This window comes from Monodon monoceros, unplaced genomic scaffold (genome assembly GCF_005190385.1).
Source record: "Monodon monoceros isolate NGI ecotype Baffin Bay Population unplaced genomic scaffold, NGI_Narwhal_1 Super_Scaffold_16, whole genome shotgun sequence".
Lineage (NCBI taxonomy): Eukaryota > Metazoa > Chordata > Mammalia > Artiodactyla > Monodontidae > Monodon > Monodon monoceros.
In genome coordinates, this window is record NW_021703772.1 from 74,160,074 (window position 1) to 74,172,153 (window position 12,080).

The window sequence follows — 12,080 nt, forward strand, 5'->3', positions numbered from 1 at the left end:
CCTCACCAGTTATACCAAGGTTTTTGAGGGAACAATGTTCAAACCAAGATATTGGTTACTATAACGTCTGCAATACTACAGAAGATACACAAATTCTGATCAAGATTTTTCTTATTAGGAAAGGATATGATGCCAAATAACACGTGTGTTAAGAAGATTGAGACCTTGAGCACGACTGGGCACTACAAAATTTTTATCATAGTTTTTACCCTATTAAGATTAAAGTAATGAGTGTGTAAGGCCACTAAAATTTGAGTTCATCTGTTAAAGAATTAAGGGTAAGAAGTATCCATTAGTGCTTAATTTCATTCCTAAGTCCAGATCTTTTTAAACACTGTTCTGTAGAAAATATTCCTGAATGAGGCAAGAGCATAGACAATGATGTGTAAATAATTTTGATGATAAACCAACACTAATTTTGTATTACTTACTTGTTATTATCATTTTACTACAAAAGGATATGTCTTGGGATACGTTGTTGTCCCAACATGTGATAGGTCATTCTTATCTTGAATGAATGAATGAATGAATATATTTTAACATATTTATTGGAGTATAATTGCTTTACAATGGTGTGTTAGTTTCTGCTGTATAACAAAGTGAATCAGCTATATGTATACATATATCCCCATATACCCTCCCTCTTGCATCTCCCTCCCATCCTCCCTATTTCACCCTTCCAGGTGGACACAAAGCACGGAGCTGATCTCCCTGTGCTATGCGGCTGCTTCCCACAACTATCTATTTTACATTTGGTAGTGTACATATGTGCAAGCCACCCTCTCACTTCGTCCCAGCTTATCCTTCCCCCTCCCCGTGTCCTCAAGTCCATTCTTGACATCTGCGTCTTTATTCTTCTCCTGCCCCTAGGTTCTTCAGGACCCTTTTTTTTTTTTGGATTCCATATATATGTGTTAGCATACGGTATTTGTTTTTCTCTTTTTGACTTACATCACTCTGTATGACAGACTCTAGGTCCATCCACCTCATTACAAATAACTCAATTTTCTTTCTTTTTATGACTGAGTAATATTCCATTGTACATATGTGCCACATCTTCTTTATCCATTCCTCTGTTGATGAACATTTAGGTTGCTTCCATGTCCTGGCTATTGTAAATAGTGTTGCAGTACATGACTCTTTTTGAATTATGGTTTTCTCAGGGTATATGCCCAGTAGTGGGATTGCTGGGTCATATGGTAGTTCTTTTTTTAGTTTTTTAAGGAACCTCCATACTGTTGTCCATAGTGGCTGTATCAATTTACATTCCCACCAACAGTGCAAGAGGGTTCCCTTTTCTCCACACCCTCTCCAGTATTTATTCTTTGTAGATGTTTTGATGATGGCCATTCTGACCGGTGTGAGGGGATCCCTCATTGTAGTTTTGATTTGCATTTCTCTAATGATTAGTGATGTTGAGCATCCTTTCATGTGTTTCTTGGCAATCTGTATATCTTCTTTGCAGAAATGTCTATTTAGGTATTCTGCCCATTTTTGGATTGGGTTGTTTGTTTTTTTGATATTGAGCTGCTTGTATATTTTGGAGATTAATCCTTTGTCAGTTGCTTCATTTGCAAATATTTTCTCCCATTCTGAGGGTAGTCTTTTCATCTTGTTTATGGTTTCCTTGGCCATGCAAAAGCATTTAAGTTTCATTAGGTCCCAGTTGTTTATTTTTGTTTTTATTTCCATTTTTCTAGGAGGTGGGTCAAAAAGGATCTTGCCATGATTTATGTCATAGAGTGGTCATAGAGTGTTCTGCCTATGTTTTCCTCTAAGAGTTTTATAGTGTATGGCCTAACATTTAGGTCTTTAATCCATTTTGAATTTATTTTTGTGTATGGTGTTAGTGAGTGTTCTAATTTCATTCTCTTAAATGTAGCTGTCCAGTTTTCCTAGCCCCACTTATTGAAGAGGCTGTCTTTTCTACATTGTATATTCTTGCCTCCTTTACCAAAGATAAGGTGACCATATGTGCATGGGTTTATCTCTGGGCTTTCTATCCTGTTCCATTGATCTATATTTCTGTTTTTGTGCCAGTACCATAGTGTCTTAATTACTGTAGCTTTGTAGTAGAGTCTGAAGTCAGGGAGCCTGATTCCTCCAGCTCCATTTTTCTTTCTCAAGATTGCTTTGGCTATTCGGGGTCTTTTGTGTCTCCATAGAAATTTTAAGATTTTTTGTCTGGTTCTGTTGTAAATGCCATTGGTAGTTTGATAGGGATTGCATTGAATCTGTAAATTGCATTGAATCTGTAAATTGTACAGTCATTTTCACAATGTTGATTCTTCCATCCAAGAACATGGTATATCTTTCTATCTGTATCATCTTTAATTACTTGCATCAATGTCTTATAGTTCTCTGCATAGAGGTCTTTTGTCTCCTTAGGTAGGTTTATTCCTAGGTATTTTATTCTTTTTGTTGCAGTGGTAAATGGGAGTGTTTCCTTAATTTCTCTTTCAGATTTTTCATCATTAGTGTATAGGAATGCAAGAGATTTCTGTGCATTAATCTCGTATCCTGCTATTTTACCAGATTCAATGATTAGCTCTAGTAGTTTTCTGATAGCATCTTTAGGATTCTCTATGTTTAGTATCATGTCTTCTGCAAATAGTGACAGCTTTACTTCTTCTTTTCCGATTTGGATTCCTTTTATTTATTTTTCTTCTCTGATGGCTGTGGCTAAAACTTCCGAAACTATGTTGAATAATATTGGTGAGAGTGGGCAACCTTGTCTTGTTCCTGATCTTAGTGGAAATGATTTCCATTTTTCACCATTGAGAATGATGTTGGCTGTGGGTTTGTCATATATGCCCTTTATTATGTTGAGGTAGGTTCCCTCTGTGCCTATTTTCTGGAGGGTTTTTATCATAAATGGGTGTTCAATTTTGTCGAAAGCTTTTTCTGCATCTATTGAGATGATCCTATGGTTTTTCCCTTTCAATTTGTTAATATGGTGTATCACATTGATTGCTTTGCGTATATTGAAGAATCCTTGCATTCCTGGGATAAACCCCACTTACTCGTGGTGTATGACCCTTTTAATGTGCTGTTGGATTCTGTTTGCTAGTATTTTGTTGAGGATTTTTGCATCTATGTTCATCAGTGATATTGGCCTGTAGTTTTCTTTTTTTGTGTCATCTTTGTCTGGTTTTGGTATCAGGGTGATAGTGGCCTCGTAGAATGAGTTTGGGAATGTTCCTCCCTCTGCTATATTTTGGAAGAGTTTGAGAGGGATAGGTGTTAGCTTTTCTCTAAATGTTTGATAGAGTTTGCTGTGAAGACATATGGTCCTGGGCTTTTGTTTGTTGAAAGATTTTTAATCACAGTTTCAATTTCAGTGCTCGTGATTGGTCTGTTTATATTTTCTATTTCTTCCTGGTTCAGTCTCGGAAGGTTGTGCTTTTCTAAGAATTTGTCCATTTCTTCCACGTTGTCCATTTTATTGGCATATAGCTGCTTGTAGTAATTTCTCATGATCCTTTTTATTTCTGCAGTGTCAGTTGTTATTTCTCCTTTTTCATTTCTAATTCTATTGATTTGAGTCTTCTTCCTTTTTTTCTTGATGAGTCTAGCAATGGTTTATCAATTTTGTTTATCTTCTCAAAGAACAAGCTTTTAGTTTTATTGATCTTTGCTATTGTTTCCTTCATTTCTTTTTCATTTATTTCTGATCTGATCTTTATGGTTTCTTTCCTTGTGCTAACTTTGGGGTTTTTTTGTTCTTCTTTCTCTAATTGCTTTAGGTGTAAGGTTAGGTAGTTTATTTGAGATTTTTCTTGTTTTTTTTTTGAATTTTATTTTATTTATCTTTTTATAGAGCAGGTTCTTATTAGTTATCCATTTTATAGATATTAGTGTATATATGTCAATCACAAACTCCCAGTTCATCACACCACCATCCCCCCAGCCATTTTCCTCCTTGGTGTCCATACGTTTGCTCTCTACATCTGTGTCTCTATTTCTGCCCTGCAAACCAGTTCATCTGTACCATTTTTCTAGGTTCCACATATATGTGTTAATATACGATATTTGTTTTTCTCTTTCTGACTTACTTCACTCTGTATGACAGTTTCTAGATCCATCCACGTCTCTACAAATGACCCAATTTTGTTCCTTTTTATGGCTGAGTAATATCCCATTGTATATATGTACCACACCTTCTTTATCCATTTGTCTGTCAAGGTCATCAGAAAATCTACAAAAACAAATGTTGGAGAGGGTGTGGATAAAAGGGAACCCTCTTGCAAGGTTGATGAACTTGTGTTTTGATACAGCCACTATCGAGAACAGTATGGAGTTTCCTTAAAAAACTAAAAATAGAATTACCATATGACCCAGCAATCCCAGTATTGGGCATATACCCTGAGAAAACCATAATTCAAAAGGACACATGGACCACAATGTTCATTGCAGCACTATTTACAATAGCCAGGTCATGGAAGCAACCTATATGCCCAGTGACAGACAAATGTATAAAGAAGATGTGGTACATATATACAATGCAATATTACTCAGATTTTTCTTGTTTCTTGAGGTAGGATTGTATTGCTATAAACTTCCCTCTTAGAACTGTTTTGATGCATCCCATAGGTTTTGGGTCATCGTGTTTTCACTGTCATTTGTTTCTAGGTATGTTCTGATTTCCTCTCTGATTTCTTTAGTGATCTCTTGGTTATTCAGTAGTGTATTTTTTAGCCTCCATGTGTTTGTATTTTTTATAGATTTTTTCCTGTAATTGATATCTAGTCTTATAGCATTTTGGTCGGAAAAGATACTCGATATGATTTCAATTTTCTTAAATTTACCAAGGCTTGATTTGTGACCCAAGATACGATGTACCCTGGAGAATGTTCCATGAGCACTTGAGAAGAAAGTGTATTCTGTTGTTTTTGGATGGAATGTCCTATAAATATCAATTAAGTCCATCTTGTTTAATGTATCATTTAAAGCTTGTGTTTCCTTATTTATTTTCATTTTGGATAATCTGTCCATTGGTGAAAGTGGGGTGTTAAAGTCCCCTACTATGATGTGTTACTCTTGATTTCCCCTTTTCTGGCTGTTAGCATTTGCTTTATATATTGAGGTGCTCCTATGTTGGGTGCATAAATATTTACAATTGTTATATCTTCTTGGATTGATCCCTTGATCATTATGTAGTGTCCTTCTTTGTCTCTTGTAATAGTCTTTATTTTAAAGTCTATTTTGTCTGATATGAGAATTGCTACTCCAGCTTTCTTTTGATTTCCATTTGCATGGAATATCTTTTTCCATCCCCTCACTTTGAGTCTGTATGTTTCCCTAGGTCTGGATTGGGTCTCTTGTAGACAGCATATATATGGGTCTTGTTTTTGTATCCATTCAGCCTGTCGATGTCTTTTGGTTGGAGCATTTAATCCATTTACATTTAAGGTATTTATTGATATGTGTGTTCCTATTACCATTTTCTTAATTGTTTTGGGTTTGTTATTGTAGGTCTTTTCCTTCTCTTGTGCTTCTTGTCTAGAGAAGTTCCTTTAGCATTTGTTGTAGAGCTGGTTTGGTGGTGCTGAATTCTCTTAGCTTCTGTTTGTCTGAAAAGGTTTTAATTTCTCTGTGGAATCTGAATGAGGTCCTTGCTGGGTAGAGTAATCTTGGTTGTAGGTTTTTCCCTTTCATCACTTTAAATATGTCCTGCCACTCCCTTCTGGCTTGCACAGTTTCTGCTGAATGGTCAGCTGTTAATGTTATGGGGCTTCCCTTGTATGTTATTTGTTGCTTTTCCCTTGCTGCTTTTAATATTTTTTCTGTGTATTTAACTTTTGATAGTTTGATTAGTATGTGTCTTGGCATGTTTCTCCTTGGATTTATCCTGTATGGGACTCTCTGTGCTTCCTGGACTTGACTATTTCCTTTCCCATATTAGGGAAGTTTCCACTATAATCTCTTCAAATATTTTCTCAGTCCCTTTCTTTTTCTCTTCTTCTTCTGGGACCTCTATAATTTGAATGTTGGTGTGTTTAATGTTATCCCAGAGTTCTCTGAGACTGTCCTCAATTCTTTTCATTCTTTTTTCTTTATTCTGCTCTGTGGTAGTTATTTCCATTATTTTATCTTTCAGGTCACTTATCCATTCTTTTGTCTCAGTTATTCTGCTTTTGATTCCTTCTAGAGAATTTTTAGTTTCATTTATTGTGTTGTTCATCAGTGTTTGTTTGCTGTTTAGTTCTTCTAGGTGCCTGTTAAATGTTTCTTGTATTTTCTCCATTCTGTTTCCAAGATTTTGGACCATGTTTACTATCATTACTCTGAATTCTTTTTCAAGTAGACTGCCTATTTCCTCTTCATTTGTTTGGTCTGGTGGGTTTTTACTTTGCTCCTTCATCTGCTGCGTATTTCTCTGTCTTATCATTTTGCTCTCCTTACTGTGTTTGGGGTCTCCTTTTTGCAGGCTGCAGGTTTGTAGTTTCTGTTGTTTTTGGTGTCTGGCCCCAGTGGGTAAGGTTGGTTCACTGGGTTGTGTAGGCTTCCTGGTGGAGGGGACTGGTGCCTGTGTTCTGGTGGATGAGGCTGGATTTTGTTTTTCTCGTGGGGAGGACCATGTCTGGTGGTGTGTTTTGGGGTGTCTGTGGCCTTTATGATTTCAGGCAGATTCTCTGCTAATGGGTGGGGTTGTGCTCCTGTCTTGCTAGCTGTTTGGCATAGGGTGTCCTGCAATGGTCATTGAGTAGAGCTGCGTCTTAGTGCTGAGAATGAGATCTCTGGTAGAGCTTTCGCCACTTGATATTACATAGGGTCAGGAAGTCTCTGGTGGACTAATGTCCTGAACTTGGCTCTCCCACCTCAGAGGCTCAGGCCTGACACCCGACTGGAGCACCAAGACACTGTCAGCCATTCGGCTCAGAAGAAAAGGGAGGAAAAAAAAAAAAGAAAGAAAACTAAAGTTATTAAAATAAAAATTTAAAAAATTATTAAAAATAAAAAAGTGATAAAAAAGAAAGAAGAGAGCAACCAGACCAGAAAACAAATCCACCAATGACAACAAGTGTTAAAAACTATACTAAAAAAAACAAAACAGAACAGAACAGAAAATAATGGACAGACAGAACCCTAGGACAAATGGTGAAAGCAAATCTATACAGATGAAATCACACAAAAAAGTATACACATACACACTCACAAAAAGAGAAAAAGAAAAAAATATATATTTAAAAAAAGGAAGAGAGCAACCAAATCAATAAACAAATCTACCAAAGATAATAAGCTCTAAATACTAAACTAAGATAAACATAAAAACAGAAACAAATTAGATTCAGAAAGTAAACCCCAAGTCTACAGTTGCTGCCAAACTTAACCGCCTCAATTTTGGGATGATTGGTTGTCTATTCAGGTATAACACAATTGCAGAGTATATCAAGTTGATTGTGGAGATTTAATCCCCTACTCCTAAGGCTGCACGGAGAGATTTCCCTTTCTTTCTCTTCTTTGTTCCCAGAGCTCCTGGGGTTCAGCTTTGGATTTAGCCCCGCCTCTGCATGTAGGTCGCCTGAGGGCGTCTGTTCTTCGCTCAGACAGGACGGGGTTAAAGGAGCCGCTGATTAGGGGGCTCTGGCTCACTCAGGGTGGGGAGGGAGGGGTACGGAATGCAGGGCGAGCCTGCGGTGGCAGAGGCTGGCATGACATTGCAACAGCCTGAGGCGCACTGTGTGTTCTCCTGGGGAAGTTGTCCCTGGATCACAGGACCCTGGCAGTGGCAGGCTGCACAGGCTCTGGGAGGGGAGGTGTGGATAGTGACCTGTGCTTGCACACAGGATTCTTGGTGGCTGCAGCAGCAGCCTTAGCATCTCGTGCCCGTGTCTGCACTGATAATGGCTCACGCCCATCTCTGGAGCTCATTTAGGAGGTGCTCGGAATCCCCTCTCCTTGTGTACCCTGAAACAATGGTCTCTTGCCTCTGAGGCAGGTCCAGACTTTTTCCTGGACTCCCTCCCGGCTAGCTGTGGCACACTAGTCCCCTTCAGACTGTGTATAAGCAGCCAACCCCAGTCCTCTCCCTGGGATCTGACCTCCGAAGCCCAAGCCTCAGCTCCCATCCCCCACGGGTCCCAGGTGGCAGGTGAGCAGACAAGTCTCTCAGGCTGGTGAGTGCTGGTCAGCAATGATCCTCTGTGCAGGAATCTCTCCGCTTTGCTCTCTGCACCCTTGTTGCTGCACTCTCCTCCATGACTGCAAAGCTTCCCCCTCACCCACACCCCTTCTCTGCCAGTGAAGGGGCTTCCTAGTGTGTGTAAACTTTTCCTCCTTCACAGCTCCCTCCCAGAGATGCAGGTCCCATCCCTATTCTTTTGTCTGTTTTTTCTTTTTTCTTTTGCCCTACCCAGGTATGTGGGGGAGTTTCTTGCCTTTTGGGAAGTCTGAGGTCTTCTGCCAGCATTCAGTAGGTGTTCTGTAGGAGCTGTTCCACATGTAGATGTATTTTTGATGTATTTGTGGGGAGGAAGGTGATCTCCACGTCTTACTCCTCTGCCATCTTGAAGGTCCCTCCTCATTCTTTCTTATTAATGTTTACTGGCTCTAGGCAAAATTATAGCCTAACTTACATTACTGTTAGATCATCCTCTTAGCTTAGCTTTCTTACTTCTTTACTGTTGTCTGGAATAAATATTTGCAATGCAAACTAAAGTGCCTCCACCCCTTCCCACCTGGGCTAATCTCTTTTTCTTTTTTCCTGCAATCATATTTCTCCCCCTCCTCATTTTAACATTACTTCTCCTACACAAAAACACACACACACACACACACACACACACACTTTTCTATCTATGCCTATAATTCCTAACCCATAGCGAGAGCAAGGACAACAATTCTAGTCTTATTTTTACTAGTGGTGCCTATGAACTTTGCTCAACATCAATTGCAGTGAAAAGGATTAAATGGTACAATAGCTAGCCACTGCCTTTCAAGGTTTGTTTCTGTTTGTTTTTAATAGGTAATCTGGCTTCACTGATACTAGCAGCACGATCTTACAAATCCAAGCACTCATGGCTTCAGGGAAAACAATTAAAAACCAGAAACAAGTCCACGAAATTATTGCTACCCTATGTAAAGTGTTATGGGGTAACAAAAGCATCCAGATTCACTCCTGAAACTCAGGATGGACCCGATCTCAATGGCATTCCACATACAGTCTATTTATGCAGCCAGAATCTTTCACAGTACCTTATGGATTTCTGGGACATTAGAGACTATACTTCAGCATGTCACCCAAAAGTATCCAGTTTGTGGGTAAACTGTAGTAAATATTTTACTACAACTGTTTCTGATATTCAGTTCCTTATTTAGATATTACCAAAGTTTTCAGTTCTAAAATGCTGACTTGAAACACATTTTGGTCATCACCAGGGGTTAATAGGGCAGGAGGATAGGGAGCAATGTGTGTGGAGTTTAGGGAAGGAAATTAAGGGAAGAGATGATGTTGTCTATCAGAGATGATGTCATTTGATTCTAATACTCTTTTGGAGGTATTAACATTTTTCAGTGACTATAAATGCAATTTTTTTTTTTTTTTTTTTTTGCAGTACGCGGGCCTCTCACTGTTGTGGCCTCTCCCGTTGCAAAGCACAGGCTCCGGACGTGCAGGCTCAGCGGCCATGGCTCACAGGCCCAGCCGCTCCCTGGCATGTGGGATCATTCCGGACCGGGGCACGAACCTGTGTCCCCTGCATCGGCAGGTGGACTCTCAAGCACTGCGCCACCAGGGAAGCCCTATAAATGCAATTTTTTCACTGTTTCAGAAAGTAACCATGACTTGCAGTTGAAATAAGAAGTAATGTTTTAAGGAAATTCATAGTTCTGGTAAATTTGATAAAGCTAACCTATTATTCTATTATCTAACTTTTGTGATGGTACACAGTTTGTGTAATACATAACTTTCTAAAATAATTAGTTTACCTAAAAGGATAATATTAATAAGGAATCTCTCCTCAAGATAATTTTAAAACTTTGATTCCATTGACAAATAACTGGCTAGTAAAATTCCAAATTAGTGGTAAACCCTCATAACTGAATTATAAACTTTAATGTAAGTTTGTTCATTTTTAAATCCATGTAAATGAAAGTAATATTTCAGAGTATTTCTCTCAAGAGAAAGCCAGCTGCTAATTAGGATAAGAAATCAATATGCTCTGCTATCACAACTTCTCCCAGTCTGTCTTTGCATTTTCTTTGATTTTTTTTTCCTCCTCCCTGTTCCCCTGATGAAACTGTTCACCTTTTTCTATCAGTGCTTCTTTCTCAGTGTACCTGGAATCCACCCACTTTCCTTCAACCTCACTCCTTATCCTGCTTGAGGTTCTTTGGACCTCCTCAAAACTACACCACTGCAATAATCTGCTAACAAGTTTCTAATGGTTCACCCCCTCCTAAAGTTCTATAGAGTTAATTTCACCTTATCATTCCCACTCAGCAATCCTATCCTTAGGATAAAGCTAATATCTCTTATCCTGATGTTGAAGAACTGATAGAGTTCAGATCCAAAACATCCTTCCAATTTACATGCTGGTATTTGTTTATGTCATAGTCTCTATCCCCTACGTATAACATGGGCATTCATACCTTTATAATTTTGTTCATGGTGTGTGAGAGTGTGTGTGTTTGTGTGTGTGTGTGTGTTCAGAAATCTGTCCTCCAATCATCTCTGATCCTTTGCCATCATGAAAGATGAACTCATTCTCCAGTTAGTCCACAGAGTCTTACTCGTCTCCTCTCTCTACTGAGCTCTCTGAATTCTACTTCTGAAAAGCTATTTGTTAATTATTTATTGCCTGGAATGATAATTCACTGTTTTCCATTGAAAGTTTTTCTCTGGCTAACAAAAGTAAAAGCTTAAAGACAAGGGTGGTGGGCTTCCCTCGTGGCGCAGTGGTTGAGAGTCTGCCTGCCAATGCAGGGGACACGGGTTCGAGCCCTGGTCTGGGAAGATCCCACATGCCGCGGAGCAACTAGGCCCGTGAGCCACAACTGAGCACGCTGAGCCTGCGTGTCTGGAGCCTGTGCTCCGCAACAAGAGAGGTCGCGACAGTGAGAGGCCTGTGCACCGCGATGAAGAGTGGCCCCCACTTGCCACAACTAGAGAAAGCCCACTCACAGAAATGAAGACCCAACGCAGCCAAAAATAAATAAATTAATAAACTCCTACCCCCAACATCTTCTTAAAAAAAAAAAAAAAGACAAGGGTGGTATACCTTATTTATCTGCATAGTACCTGGCCATATTATAATAGCTACTCAATAACTATATATTTGAATGATCAGGCAATAATGACAGAGCAAAAGATTTTGGTACAACTATATCAAGTTATCAAGAGATTTATTCCATAAAACTGACAATACTAAGTATATATTTTCATATCAAATTATATTTTAAAATGTGCTATGAAACATATGTTAAAGTGAATGTCACTTCAGTAATATGCATAAATGTCTACTAAATTATATATTTTTAAAATTCAGATATTCATATATTATAATTTTTAATATATCTATAATTTAATTTTAAGATAAATTGGTTGAGAGAAGTTTTCTATAAATCAAATTAAACTTATATCAAATTTACAGCATAATAAATATTCCAAATATCAAACTGAAATAGAAGTCAAAAAGGATATTTAAACTAGAATATATCAGTAGAAACTAATTAATATTAATAACAGTGTTTATGAATTCAGCATACTGTTTCACTTCCAGTATTTTTCACAAACATTTCAAGAGAGTGTTCTGTATTTCAAGAGGGCCTTTCATATTCTTTTTTGGGGGGGGCAACTTTCATAGTCTTCATAGAAAATAACTATTAACAAGTATAACGTGACTCATGTAAATATCACATCTTCAATATGATTTACCTTATCTTTATTATTTTATATAGGGGTTTTCATAGCTCATAAAAAGAAGTTCATGACATTAACTTAGTTATTGATTAACCCCATTATCTAATCAGTGTATAAATGTTGTCAGTTCAAGCAGTAAAGAATTTTGACTGTGTTCTTTTATTTCCAGACTCTTATTTCTAAAAGATATGTGTATTATATCTAAAGATCAAATCAT